The sequence below is a fragment of the Notamacropus eugenii genome, chromosome 5, assembly GCF_028372415.1.
Source record: "Notamacropus eugenii isolate mMacEug1 chromosome 5, mMacEug1.pri_v2, whole genome shotgun sequence".
Classification (NCBI taxonomy): domain Eukaryota; kingdom Metazoa; phylum Chordata; class Mammalia; order Diprotodontia; family Macropodidae; genus Notamacropus; species Notamacropus eugenii.
Genome location: NC_092876.1, coordinates 293,821,390 through 293,833,963, shown reverse-complemented (window position 1 = coordinate 293,833,963; position 12,574 = coordinate 293,821,390). Strand labels below are relative to the sequence as shown.

Below are 12,574 nucleotides of genomic sequence, written 5' to 3'. Positions count from 1 at the left end.
TGTCCATAAACTCATACTTCTCACAGAAACAGCAAGTGTGTCCATGTGATGAGATCCCAGTTACTGCCTCCAATTAGCCACTGTCACCAGACCCATTCCTCATATTTCCCATAGAAACAGCAGGTATGGTCATGCACTCAACCACAACCACATCCATCCAGTCTCAGACAGGACCATAATACTCAGCCAATCAGAGAGCAGCACCACCAGGATGGCGAAGAAGGATGTGGACCCCAAAACAGTACAAGGGGCTTTCCCTAAGTAGGCACCTGCACAGTAATAGCAAAAGCTGTCCTTTAGGTGAACTTATCACATAAAGAGGCTTATTATAATATCACTATCATACATACATACCCCCCATGAGGTTTTCTTTATGCATTTTGGGTAATAGCACATGTAATTCCTCTATGGCTGTGACCTCTCCCCTATTACCTAAGCACTTAACAAATACCTCTTGCCTTTTTAATACTCATAATTTCTATTACGTAATTATATGTTTAACCTGTAAAAATCTATCTTGCTTTCTCTGGTGTTGCTGGTTCCTCTTGAAACTTAGCCTGTTTCATGAGAGGTATCAATCTCAATAAACGCCTATAGTTCGATTAGAGAAGGTGTGACTCTGAATTCTTTGAGACCACAACACAGCATGAAACCTCAATAGATGAGAATAGGAGAAAAAGACTCTGTGTGTGTGTGTGTGTGTGTGTGTGTGTGTGTGTGTGTCTATGTGTGAATTTTATAGAAATCAAAGCTTGCTATATGAAGGCTATTTAACAGAAATACTTCTTTACTCTTTGCTCTGCCACTCTATGGACCTCTTAGCTCACTGAAGACTAGATCCTGAGTCATGTTTGAACAATGGAGAAAAAGAAGAAAAACAAAAAACTTTTCTGCCGAAGTGGCCCATGATTGTCTTAGAAAAGTAAATTGTGTTTAGAGTCAGGAAAAGACCTGTAGGATTATTTTGTATTTTTTTATAAGGTTTGTTATCTTTTCTTTTTATATTGCCTAGGTTTTCCCCTTGTCATACTCTGTCCATGATATCTTCTCAGCATCTCTCCTATATATAAATTTTCTCTCCTCTGACATGGCCATCAGCCTGGTACAGTCATTCATCACCTCAAGCCTGGATTATTGCAATATTCTGCTGGTTGATTTGTCTGCCACAAGTCTCTCCCTACTCCGGTACATCCTCTACTTAGCTATCAAATTGATTTTTCTGAAGTAGATGTCCTGCCCTTACTCAGTGAACTCCACTGTCTTCCTATCACCTCCAGGATCAAATATAAACACTCCATTTGTCTTTCAAAACCCTTCATAGCTTTATTCTGCCTCCCATCTCTCCAGTCTTTTTACACCTCATACTCTTGCGTAAACTCATCAATCCAGTGACACTGACTTACCAAGATCTTCCATCTCCTGACTCCTGGCATTTTCGCTGCCTATCCCCCATCCTGAAATACTCTCCTCCATCTCTCTCTCCTAGCTTCCTTCTAGTTCTAAATAAAATCCTACCTTCCACAAGAATTTCTTTCCTATTTCCATTAATTCTAATGCCTTTCCTCCATTGATAATTTTCAATTTATCTTCATTACATTCTGAACTCTTTGAGAGTAGTCTCTGTCTTTTTCCTCTCTTTGTAACTTCAGGCCCTAGCACTGTGCTTGCCGTTTAATAACTATTTATTGAATGACACACTTATGGAATGTTTGCAAAGGATCAGAGAAGTGTTCTCTTGTGGTTCTTTGGTGAAAAAAATTATTCTATACCCTGGTGTTACTGTGAAAATAACATAAAATGATACTTATAAAAGACTTTGCAAACCCTTAACTTTTTAGGTAAGTGCCACTAGTAGTAATGATGTTAATAATAATTGTTTCACAATGTTTTTTTGTGGTTTTTGTTCAGTTACGTTTGTAATCATTGTGTATGTTGTTTTATTAGCCTTGATTACTTCATTTTGTATCACTTCACGTAAGTCCTTTCATGCTTCTCTCTATTCATTATATTGTCCTTTCTTATACCACTATAATATTCTCTTGCACTAATATACCACAGTGTGTTTAGTTGTTACCCAATCAATAGGCATCTATTTTTCCCCCAGGTCTTAGGTACTGCAAAAAGGGCTGCTATAATTTTTTTTATATAGAGAGAGCCTTTCTCTGTCTGTCTGTCTGTCTGTCTGTCTCTTTCTCTTTCTCTCTCTCTCCATCTCCCTCCTCTCTCTCTGTCTCTCTCTGTCTCTGTCTCTGTCTCTGTCTCTTGCCAGTGAGTTTATTAAGGAATATGCCTAGTGGTATAGTCTCAGGGTCAAAGAGACATTTTAGTTGTGCTACTTGTATAATTCCAAATTACATTCCAGAATGATTGTATCAATTCAGAGCTCTATTACTAAGGTAATAATGGACCTGAGCAGCTAGGTGGTGCAGTGGATAGAGCACCAGTGCAGGAGTCAGGAGGACCTGAATTCAAATCTCACCTCAGACACTTGACACTCACTAGCTGTGTGACCTTGGGCAAGTCACTTAACCCCAATTGCCTCATCCTGGGTCATCTCCAGTCATCCTGATGAATATCTGGTCACTGGATTCAGATGGATCTGGAGGAGAAGGGAGGCTGGTAATCTGCACAGCCCTCACTCAAAGTAAAGTCAAGCGCAAGTCATGTCATCATTTCTCTGATGGCATGCTCTTCTTTGGCAACAAAGTATGAACACACATTAATGGACCTATTTTTCTATAACACCTTAAATACTAACTGTTCCCATCTTTTGTCATCTTCGTCTGTTTGCTGTATGTGACCTGAATCTTCAGAATTGTTTTAATTTGTATTTCTCTAACTGAATTTTTTGAGACATTCTTTCACATGGTTGTTAATAGTTTGAATTTTTTTTTTATTTATTTTTTTGTGTGTGATTTGTTTGTTCAAATCCTTTGACCACTTCCTTATTGGAGAATGGCTTTTATTCCCCTATATTTCTGTTACTTGTCTATGTCTTGGATAGCAAACTCTTGTCAATGAGATATTTAACACAAAGAGTTTGTCCCCATTGGCCTAGATACATTAATTATGTTTACGCAAAAACTTTTCAATTTTAGGTAGCTAAAATTATTTTATCTCTTGTAATTGTCTCTATCTCTTGTTCAGTTAAGAATATATTTTCTTCCCTTATCTGTGAAAGTATATGATCTACTTCACTTGAATTTTTAAAATATGATCTTTAATATTCAGGCTTTATTCCCAGCTCTGTTGCTCTGGACTTCAGTTTCTTAAAAACAAAGGTATTGATCTATATGTTTTCTAAGATCTGACAACATGATTAGTATTTTTTTTTTTACATTTGGGGCATCATGATATATCCTTAAGTAGGGCTGCTGGCTCTCCATCAAAAATCCCAGGATACCATGTGGAAGCTGCTGTGTAGTAGAGAAAATATGTGGAGAAAGCATAAGGCATGACCATCTTGCTTTATGTATTTTTATCTCCAACTCTTACTATAGTGACTAGCACCTAGTAAGCAAAATACTTATTCATTCATCCATTCATCTGATAGCTTATTATTTCAAGAAATTCTTCAATGAAGAGGTTAAACTGCATTGTTTCTTCTCTTGTAGAACTACAAATGTTTTCAGTTTCCCCTAATTTTGGTAGCCTGAAGCAAAGCCATATTTCCCCACTCTTGTTAAAGGTCCCTTCCACCATGGAAGTCATTTGCTTAAGAGACTGAGGGCTTGATATTTTTTAAGAATTTTGATCAACATTCCAGGATGCCATTTTAATTTCATTTTCTCTCAATAAATTTAGAAGAAAATGATTAGCAGTCATTGCCAAAACAGTGCTGTACAACTCAATCTAAATATAATTAAATACTGAGATATGGTCCTAGCAAAATTATCTTAGGCCCTGAACATTTGCTTGACATAATTGTATTCTCCCTGGTGTATTGGAACAGAGAGAGAGTGGGGCATCCGAAATGAATGCTCTGTCTTCTGCATAGAGGTGGCTGACTTACATGGCATAGTAGGGAAGAGAGAATATTTGAGCTGAATCCAATCTAAATGGCCTACTTATCATGCATAGGAAGGAAATAAAAGCCTTTGGTTAAAGAAATATATTGAGAGAATGAAGACTTAACTGCATAATACCCCCAAAAGAAAAGCTTTATTTTTCCAATACTCTACTACTTCTACTAGTACTAGTACTGATACTACTTAGTATATATGTGATGTTTACTATGTGCCAGGTACTGTGCTAAACACTACAATTATTATCTCATTTGATCTTTAAAACAACCCTGGTTGGGGTGAGTACCACTATTATCCTCATTTTAGTGGAGAAAATTGAAGCAAGTGGAGGGTAAATGATTTGCCTAGGGTCACACAGCTAATAAGTGTCTGAAGTTGGATTTGAATTCATGTCTGCCTGATTCCATGCATCAAGCTGTATCTACTTAGTATCACCTAGGCACTCAGGATATGCAGAGAAGATTCATTTCTTACCTCTGACCCATCCTCCAGTATGCTGAGCTTTGGTGATAATAGTGGAAGGAGCTCTGATTAACAGTAATGAGATATTGGTTGGCTTTACTATTGATTACAAATATAATGTTGGACAAGTCATTTCCTTTCCTTTGGTTTCAACTTTTACAAATGTAAAATAAGGTTTGTGTGTGCTAGGGGTGAGCCTGGAGGATGCAAGGGACTAGATAACCTTCAAGGTTCCTTCTAGTTCTAATGTTCTGTTTTGTGAAAACTGAAAAATCCTACTAAGAAAAATTACTTTTTAATGACATTGGGATTTGGGAGAATAAATTCATTTGTTTTGCTCTTAATTTTCCCTGTGATCTTCTTTATGCCATTGACCATGTGAGGGAGAAGCTATTGAATATGATAATGGTTAGCATAACCAACATTTTTCCAGCCTGAGTACTACTCCTGAATTGAGAATTTTCTGAATGGCGATGAAAGTGACCATCTCAGTTAGAAGACTTCCAAGAGGACTTTAACTTAACCTTGTAAAATTATTGACAGAAAGTGGTGTCTAAAAGCTATGCCTAGGGTATCAAGAATTAATAATAAAAATTTTAGGAAATGTATGGGCTTCTGGGAAGCCTATGTGAATTTGGAGAAAATGAAATAGTATATCTTTAAGGAGAGTCCAAAGTATCAAAATTTGACTTGTTAATAAGATTATTCACATTTCCAGTGATATCTATTACTCTCTGGAACTGATGCTTCATTTTCTTGCTCAACCATAACCCGCAAAACTCAGCAAATTCTGGGATCAAAGCTCCATTTCAAACAACCTAGTAGGCCTCAAATATTTCTTGGAGTGGGCAGAAAAATCACAGAATCATAGTTGGAAAGGATGTAGAGGCTATCTAGCATCTGTATCAGACCAAGAATTCCTTCACAATATCCCCAGTGATTGGCCAACTAGCTTTTGGTTGAAGAATTGCAGGAAATGGGAAATCATTATATTGCCAATCGATTCCATTTCTGTAAAACTGTAATTCTTTTTTTTAGAGTTAACATATAGTCTCCTGTTTTCAAATTAACTGACATTTAACTCATGACATCGGTACACCTGTTTTTTTTTTATCTAAATTTATTTATTTTCAGTTTTCAACAGTCACTTCCACACACTTTTGAATTTCAAATTTTCTCCCCATCTCTCCCCTATTCCAACCTCAGGACAGTGTGTATTCTAATTGCCCTTTCCTCCTATCTGCCCTCCCTTCTGTCACCCCACTCCCCCATTCCCTTCCCTTCTATTTTCCGATAGGGTAAGATAAATTCTATACCTCATTGCTTATATAGCTTATTTCCTAGTTGCATGTAAACATAACCTCTAACATTCATTTTTAAAGCTTTGAGTTCCACATTCTCTCCCTTCTCCCCTTGCCACCCACCCTCAGTGAGAAGGGAAGCAATTCAATAAAGGTATACACGTGTGGTCATGCAAAATGCCTCCATAACAGTGATATTTTGACAGACTAACTATATTTTCCTCTATCCTGTCCCAACCTGCATTTATTCAGTTCTCTCCTTTGACCTGTCACTCTACCAAAGAGTTTGCTTCTGATTACCCTTTCCCTCAACCTGCCCTTCTATTATTCCTTCTATTTTCTCCCCTCTCTGATCCCCTTCCCCCCCGCTTTTCTGTAGGGTAAGATAAACTTCCATACCCAATTCCAGATTGTTTTGGGCTGGAAATTTGCTTCAGTCTCTCATTTTGTGACTTCTGCTGCTCTACAGTTTGTTTAGAGTTATTTTTTACAGATTTTTTTGAGGGGTTTGGGGGGAGAGTTATACAGGTCTCTACTTCTGCTCTGCCATCTGGACTCTGCCTTCATAACTGTAATTCTTAGGAAATTTTTTCTCTATATTGAGCCCAAATTTTCCTCTCTTCAATACCTAGCAATTATTTTTACCCCCTTGTTCTCCTGTCTGGGGTCAAATCCAAAATAAAATGTAATTTCTCTTTCACATAAAAACATTTCAAATACTTAAAGACAGTTCTCATACTTCCTCTGTCTTCTCTTTTTCAGACTAGAGTTGTCTGTGTCATAAAAGAAATAAAACTTGATTTGGATTCAGATGACCTAGTTTTGAGTCTTAAATATTCATTTTAGTAGCTGAATGACCTTGGTCAAGTTTTTTTCACCTCTCTGGGCCTCAGTTTCTTCATCTTTATGACCTCTGAAGATCTTTATGGTTCTTTATTTACTTTGTGAATCTTCCCAGTTTTCAAGACACCCTTGGATACATTCAGTTTTTTCAATGTCCTTAAAATGTAATACTGAGAAAAGAACACCAGGGTTCCTATGTGATCTGAGGTGGGGTAAGGAGACCTGAACTATCCAATCCATGTTCTAGATGTATACAACTCTTCTCTGATTGGTAGGCTGAAATGTGGATAGACATATATTACTAACTTTTCCTGCAATGAAAATTGGAAGGAAGAAATAATTTAAAATATTTTCTTTTGAAGAAAGTATAAATTGAGATTAAATTAAATATAAATTACATTTAAAATCCTATTTGTTTTATAAAGAGAAGCTCCTATATATTTTATTGATTTTCTTTTGAAGAGTGAAAAGCACAATTACCTTGTAACAGATACATGTGGCTTCTGTTCTCCTTTCTCCATTTGTGTGAATTTTGATGCGTTGTTTGACCATTCTTGGTCTGTCTTCATCAAGTAGCTGGTATTTATCATCTCTTTGGTCCTTTCTAGTTAGCAAGTGGTTGTTCTGTCTGTCCCTTATGACACCACGGGGGAAACCAGTTCACTCCCTTATCTCTGCATCCTCATCTGTAAAATATGAGTACTAATATTCACCTTGCTTCCTGGGTTCTTTGCAAAGACAAAATAAGATCATTCATACCAAACACTTTGTCATTTGTAAAGTCTTATATAAATGTGAATTATTTTTACTATGATTCTTGCTTTGGTAACTAGCATAGGGAAGCAGGCTATATAAGTAGGCTTTGAGTCTTGTACTTCTCCCTCTATTTAGTTCAGCCATCACAATGGTGCTGAGTTCAGTTCTGATGAAATCTGACCTCCAATTAGGAGACTTTGGTTCCCCATTTTCAAATTTATTGGATTACCATCAAACTTTTATCTGACGATGTAAGGAATAACGATAATAATAATAAAAAATACATATCTCAGAATTCCAAGGGAATCTCCAAGGCAGGTGGTGAATAAATGAGTTAGCTAACATGAAATATGAATTGGACATAGGGACAGGTAATTTATTCCTGCACAGGAAAAATATTAAACATAGAAAGAAATACTTATTTAAACAGAATTCAGCAATTAAATTTATAATTACTGTCACAGTGTGCTGAGATGCTGGAAATTAAACTTCATCAGGACATAGAACAATTTGAAAGGCTGCTAAATTAGGCACTTTACATTTCATTTTAGTTTGCTATTGTCTATAACAACAGCTAAGCATAGATGAACATTCTTTTCAGTGACTGACTCCTCTGCAAAATTTTCCCTGCAATCAGCTTTTGTTGCTTCAGGGACACTGAAACTGCTGAACCCCTAGGACCTCTGAACTTGTGAGGTTCATAAAATCACTGCTAGTTCTAGATATGAATACACTGGGATACTCATTGATCAAGAAAGAGCAAATACAAAACATACAGAAACAGACGTGTACTTGTTTCTGCCAGATGGAACATAGGGTAATTATTCCTTCCCTCATCTGATTCTCAGTACTCAGCTAGAAAAAAGTCCATATGCTTCATAGCAAGGAAAATAAGAAGGGGTGGGGGTGAGGGGGAACGTGCTCATATCTCCTTTTGAAACCAGAAGTGATGATTGGAAATACTCCAATAGAGAAGGAATAGAACAGGATTCTTTAAAGATAGAAAACACTCTTTGCAATTAAATTACATTTAACCTAGTTGTGAGAGGTGGTAGACTTGGATAGGGAGCACACCTTAGAGTCTGGAAGTCCTGGAACCCCCAGCAAATCACATAATGTCCCATAATCTTCCAGTGCTCTAGGCAACTTAACTGTAAGTTTCATAACAGGTGAGCTGCTCTATAACCTGATCTATAGAGGTAATTTCCTCAAATTGGAGTACTCTACACAGTTATTCCTTTCATACTGCAATTTTCCTTATCCTGATTTCAATAAATTGTGGGTCAGCATAAGAAATTAAATGAGATTGGGGGGAAACTTTGCATAAGCCACATATGACATGCAAAGGTCAATAGATGACACAGAGTCTATGACCAAATAGTTAACACAAATTTTAAAATAGGATACTGAAAACACACCGTAAAAGACAAAGAAAAAAAAAATCAGACTTCTTCTCTAATGTGAAGGGAGGCCCAAGAACTTATCATGTGGATTTTCTTGATCACAGGAGTGCCTTTCTCCTAACCCCCACAATGTGGAAGGGATAACTGTATTGATGAAATTAATAGTTCAATTCCTATTTCAAATTGGTTGTATTAAAAGTTAAATCCAACTCTGCCACTTTCTATTATGACTTGCATGACCCTGGGTAAATCATGAAACTTCTTCAAGCCTCAGTTTCTTCATGTATATACCGAAGGAGTTGGATTAGATGACTGTGCTTGTCCTTTTAAATGCCAAACCTACAATTATACGACTAGCTCTCTCTCTTCTACCACTAGACTTGATTTCCTTCAGTTTCTTGTTCAAAGAAGAATAAGTAAATCCCCAAATCTGACCCCTCCTCCAAGTGCTCATGCCCCTTGGTATAAGAATTCCAATAAGGTTTATTGGAAACTTTTGAATAAAGTTATAATATCATAGATTCCCATAAGATTTAGAGTTAGCAGTGACCTGTGACAGGAGCACCCAGGCAGGTATGATGCAAGGCAGGGTGTTACAAGTTACAAATGAGAGATCCAGATAACAAAACCTGTGAAAATTTAGGAAGAAAATACAATTTCAGCTATGAGGAAAAACCAGGGAAGTAACACATAGGCTGAAACTAGAAAGGGATAAAGGACTCTGAAAGGCAGAAATGAGGACAGAATCAGTTCAATTAGTCAACCAACACATCTTTATGAACATTTAATATGTGGCAGGTACTGTGCTGGGGAGACAGAAGGAAAAGGCAGAAAACGGTGCCAAGCATCAGGGATTGCATTGTAATGGAAGATGCAATAGGTAAATATAAAATACAGAATAGATAGAAAGTGACCTGGAGTCAGCAGCTGGAGGGACTGAGAAGGCCTCCTGCAGAAGGTGGCATTTGACCTGAGTTCTGACGGAAGCCAGAGACTTTAAGTGGTAGAAGTGAGGAGGAAAAGTTTTCCAGATATGAGCAAGGTCTTCATCATTGTGCAAAGGAAGAAAATACAGTGTGAAGTTTAGAGAGCAGATAATAGTTAGGAATGTTCAAAACAGAACACTCTTTGTATACCACAGAGAGCAGACCAGTTCTGTTGGAAAGCAGATTGTGTGAAGGGGATATATGTGAAATAAAACTGGGAAATTCAGTTGAACCTAGATTATGGAATGCCAGGCTAAGGAGTTTGCATTTTCTCTCAAAAATAAAGGCAGAGCATTGAAAAGTTTTGACCGGAGGAGTGACATAGAGAACTGTGAATTAGGAAGATTACTTGAGTGTCTATGTGAAGGATATATTGGAAAAAACAGGATTTGGAGTCAGGAAGACTAGTTAGGAAACCACTTGAATAGAGGCAGACCCTGAACGATCATGATGGCAGTGTGAGCAGAGAGGGAGACACACATGAAACATTCAGAAAAAAGCCTGAGAGGATTTAGCAGCTGTTTGTAGATGGTGTAAAGGAGAGAGGAAAAGGTCAGAGATGACTGAGTTTTCAAGAGGCCTAGACCATTCAAACTAGATTTTAAACTGTTGACTTCAGTCAAACAACTGGTCATTTGAAGGACAAAAATGAAGACAGTGACAGGTTACTAATCAGTTGTTGAAGAACAAATACTTTTTTTTAAATAACCAGGTATAAATTTTGCTGGCTATGAGGAGAAATGATTCATTTTAACATACCTAGCACCTGACTGACATAGAGAGAGGTATTTTATAAATTATTAAAATATATGATTTGAGTTCCATAGAAGCCTGAGAGGTGGGAAAGATTGAGAATGGAGAACAAGTGAAATAAAACAGACATATAGACCCTAGAGGATAGAAAGACAGCTGGAATCTTTGAAGCAGTAAGACGGGTACTGCTTTGAATGTCTTTAATGAATTTTGTTCATTTTTTTTCTTTAAGCTCATGGCACCAAGTGAATTGTCAGGCTTAAAGTTAAACACTGATTATTTGCAAATAATCTTGTAATAAGCACCTTACTATAGCAAGTCTCCAGTGAGTCATAAAAGTCTCAAAAATAGAGCACACATATTTAAATACAAATTATGCTCATACCAATCTTTTTTTTTTAATAAAATGAAAAACTGCTATTCAAAAGAATCTGTCTCAAATATAATCACCAGTTAAAACCTCTATCTGCCCCAAACATCCTACTTGAAAGGGACTTCAGAGTTCATCTAATATATTTCCCTCCTTTTACAAATGAGGAAACTGAGTTCCATGGAGCTTAAGTGGCTTGCCTAAAGTCACACAGATAGTAACTGGTGATAAAGGTCATATTTGAACTTAAGTCCTATTACTTCAGTTTCAATATTCATTATGCTGCATTATAGTTGACTGGAAATATTTTGTATTTACTTATTTACATGATTCATATTCTTCCTTTCTACCTTTCAAAATTTAAACACCTATAGGGAAGGGACCGTTTTATGTTTACCATTTTGTGCCTTACCAAAGTCCCTGCCCTTTATTTGCACCTTAGACACTTCTTAGTATATGGTGAGTCCTTAATCAATTTTTAAATTGAATCAAGAGGCAGGCAGTGAGTGAAAAATAAGAATTTTACATGTCAAATGATGGTATATGGAGCAAATATACAACAGTCTAAGAGACTAAACAGTAACATGCCAATTCAAATATTAGCAAGGAACTACTATCATTGCATACCATAGTCATTATATGTTCACCCAAAGGGGTATTACCTAGGTCTTATTTTTATTCATGTAGTATGTTGTTACAGTCACCATTTACTACTGAAATGTGAGTCCCAAAGCTCATTGCTTTGGGACTGTCTCCTCAGTACTGGAGATCAATGTCTTCCACCCATGTGAAAGATGTGATGGGGTTGGTGAGCATGGGAGAAAGGACACCTCTTCAGTTTTCTTCAAGCTCTTGAGTGTCTTCATGCTCTTCTGGTTTCCAGCTCCAGAGGGAAAATACATGATGCCAATCACACTTCATGATGATGAAGGAAAAGATCCTGAGAACAAACTGACATGAGAGGAGCTGGCAATTTCTGTCACAACCCTCTTTCAGCTTGCTACACAAGAGACTTCAAGGAATTTCTCTTCAGGTAAGACTTGACTTTCCTCTTGGTTGACCTTCCTCCCGATAGTAGGGTCCCTTCATTCTGTATTATCTGGCATATGTTGTCCAATGTATAGTTTCTTTGATTTCTGCTTTACTATCAACTGTCTGCTATGTGTGTTCATTTTGGAACTGGCATTTTTGTGGGAAGGTGTTCAAGTCTTGCCTATAAAGCTTATATTCCTGACCCCTTCAGTAATGAAATAATGATCAGAAGTTAGATTAAACCTGAAAAATCATATCTCCCAGACTAATAATATTTAAGGAGGAAGAGAGATATAATCCTGGTGTGGTACCACACTCTGCCTGAGGAGAGCAGAATGACAAAATTTTTCCTCCTGGCAGTAATCAAGTCTTGGAGAAGGGTGAGGGTAGGAGAGAATAAAGATGTCCAGTCTGCCTCCCTATGCAAAGAATGCTGCCCCCTCCATGCTACACATACAGAAAGCCCTCACTATACTACCCAAGTATGATTTCATCAGTTCAGGGACCTCCTCACGTGGGAACACTCCTATCAATTCAACTTGCAAACAAGTTATGACTTGTTATATGTGTTCTAGGGCAGCAATTCTCAAAAGTTTTGCCCTCAAATCTCCTTTATACTCTGCAGCATTATTGAGAACCCCAA

The 12,574-nt window shown here is 37.2% G+C and overlaps 1 long non-coding RNA gene across 1 annotated transcript in view; it reads left to right on the top strand.

Moving 5' to 3' along the window:
• The window catches only part of LOC140506235 (uncharacterized), a 148,879-nt gene that overhangs the window by 37,598 nt on the left and 98,707 nt on the right, over nt 1–12,574 (top strand). The window contains exon 2 of the long non-coding RNA XR_011967825.1: nt 11,783–11,932. This is a non-coding gene — a long non-coding RNA (uncharacterized lncRNA). The remainder of the gene's footprint in view (nt 1–11,782; nt 11,933–12,574) is intronic.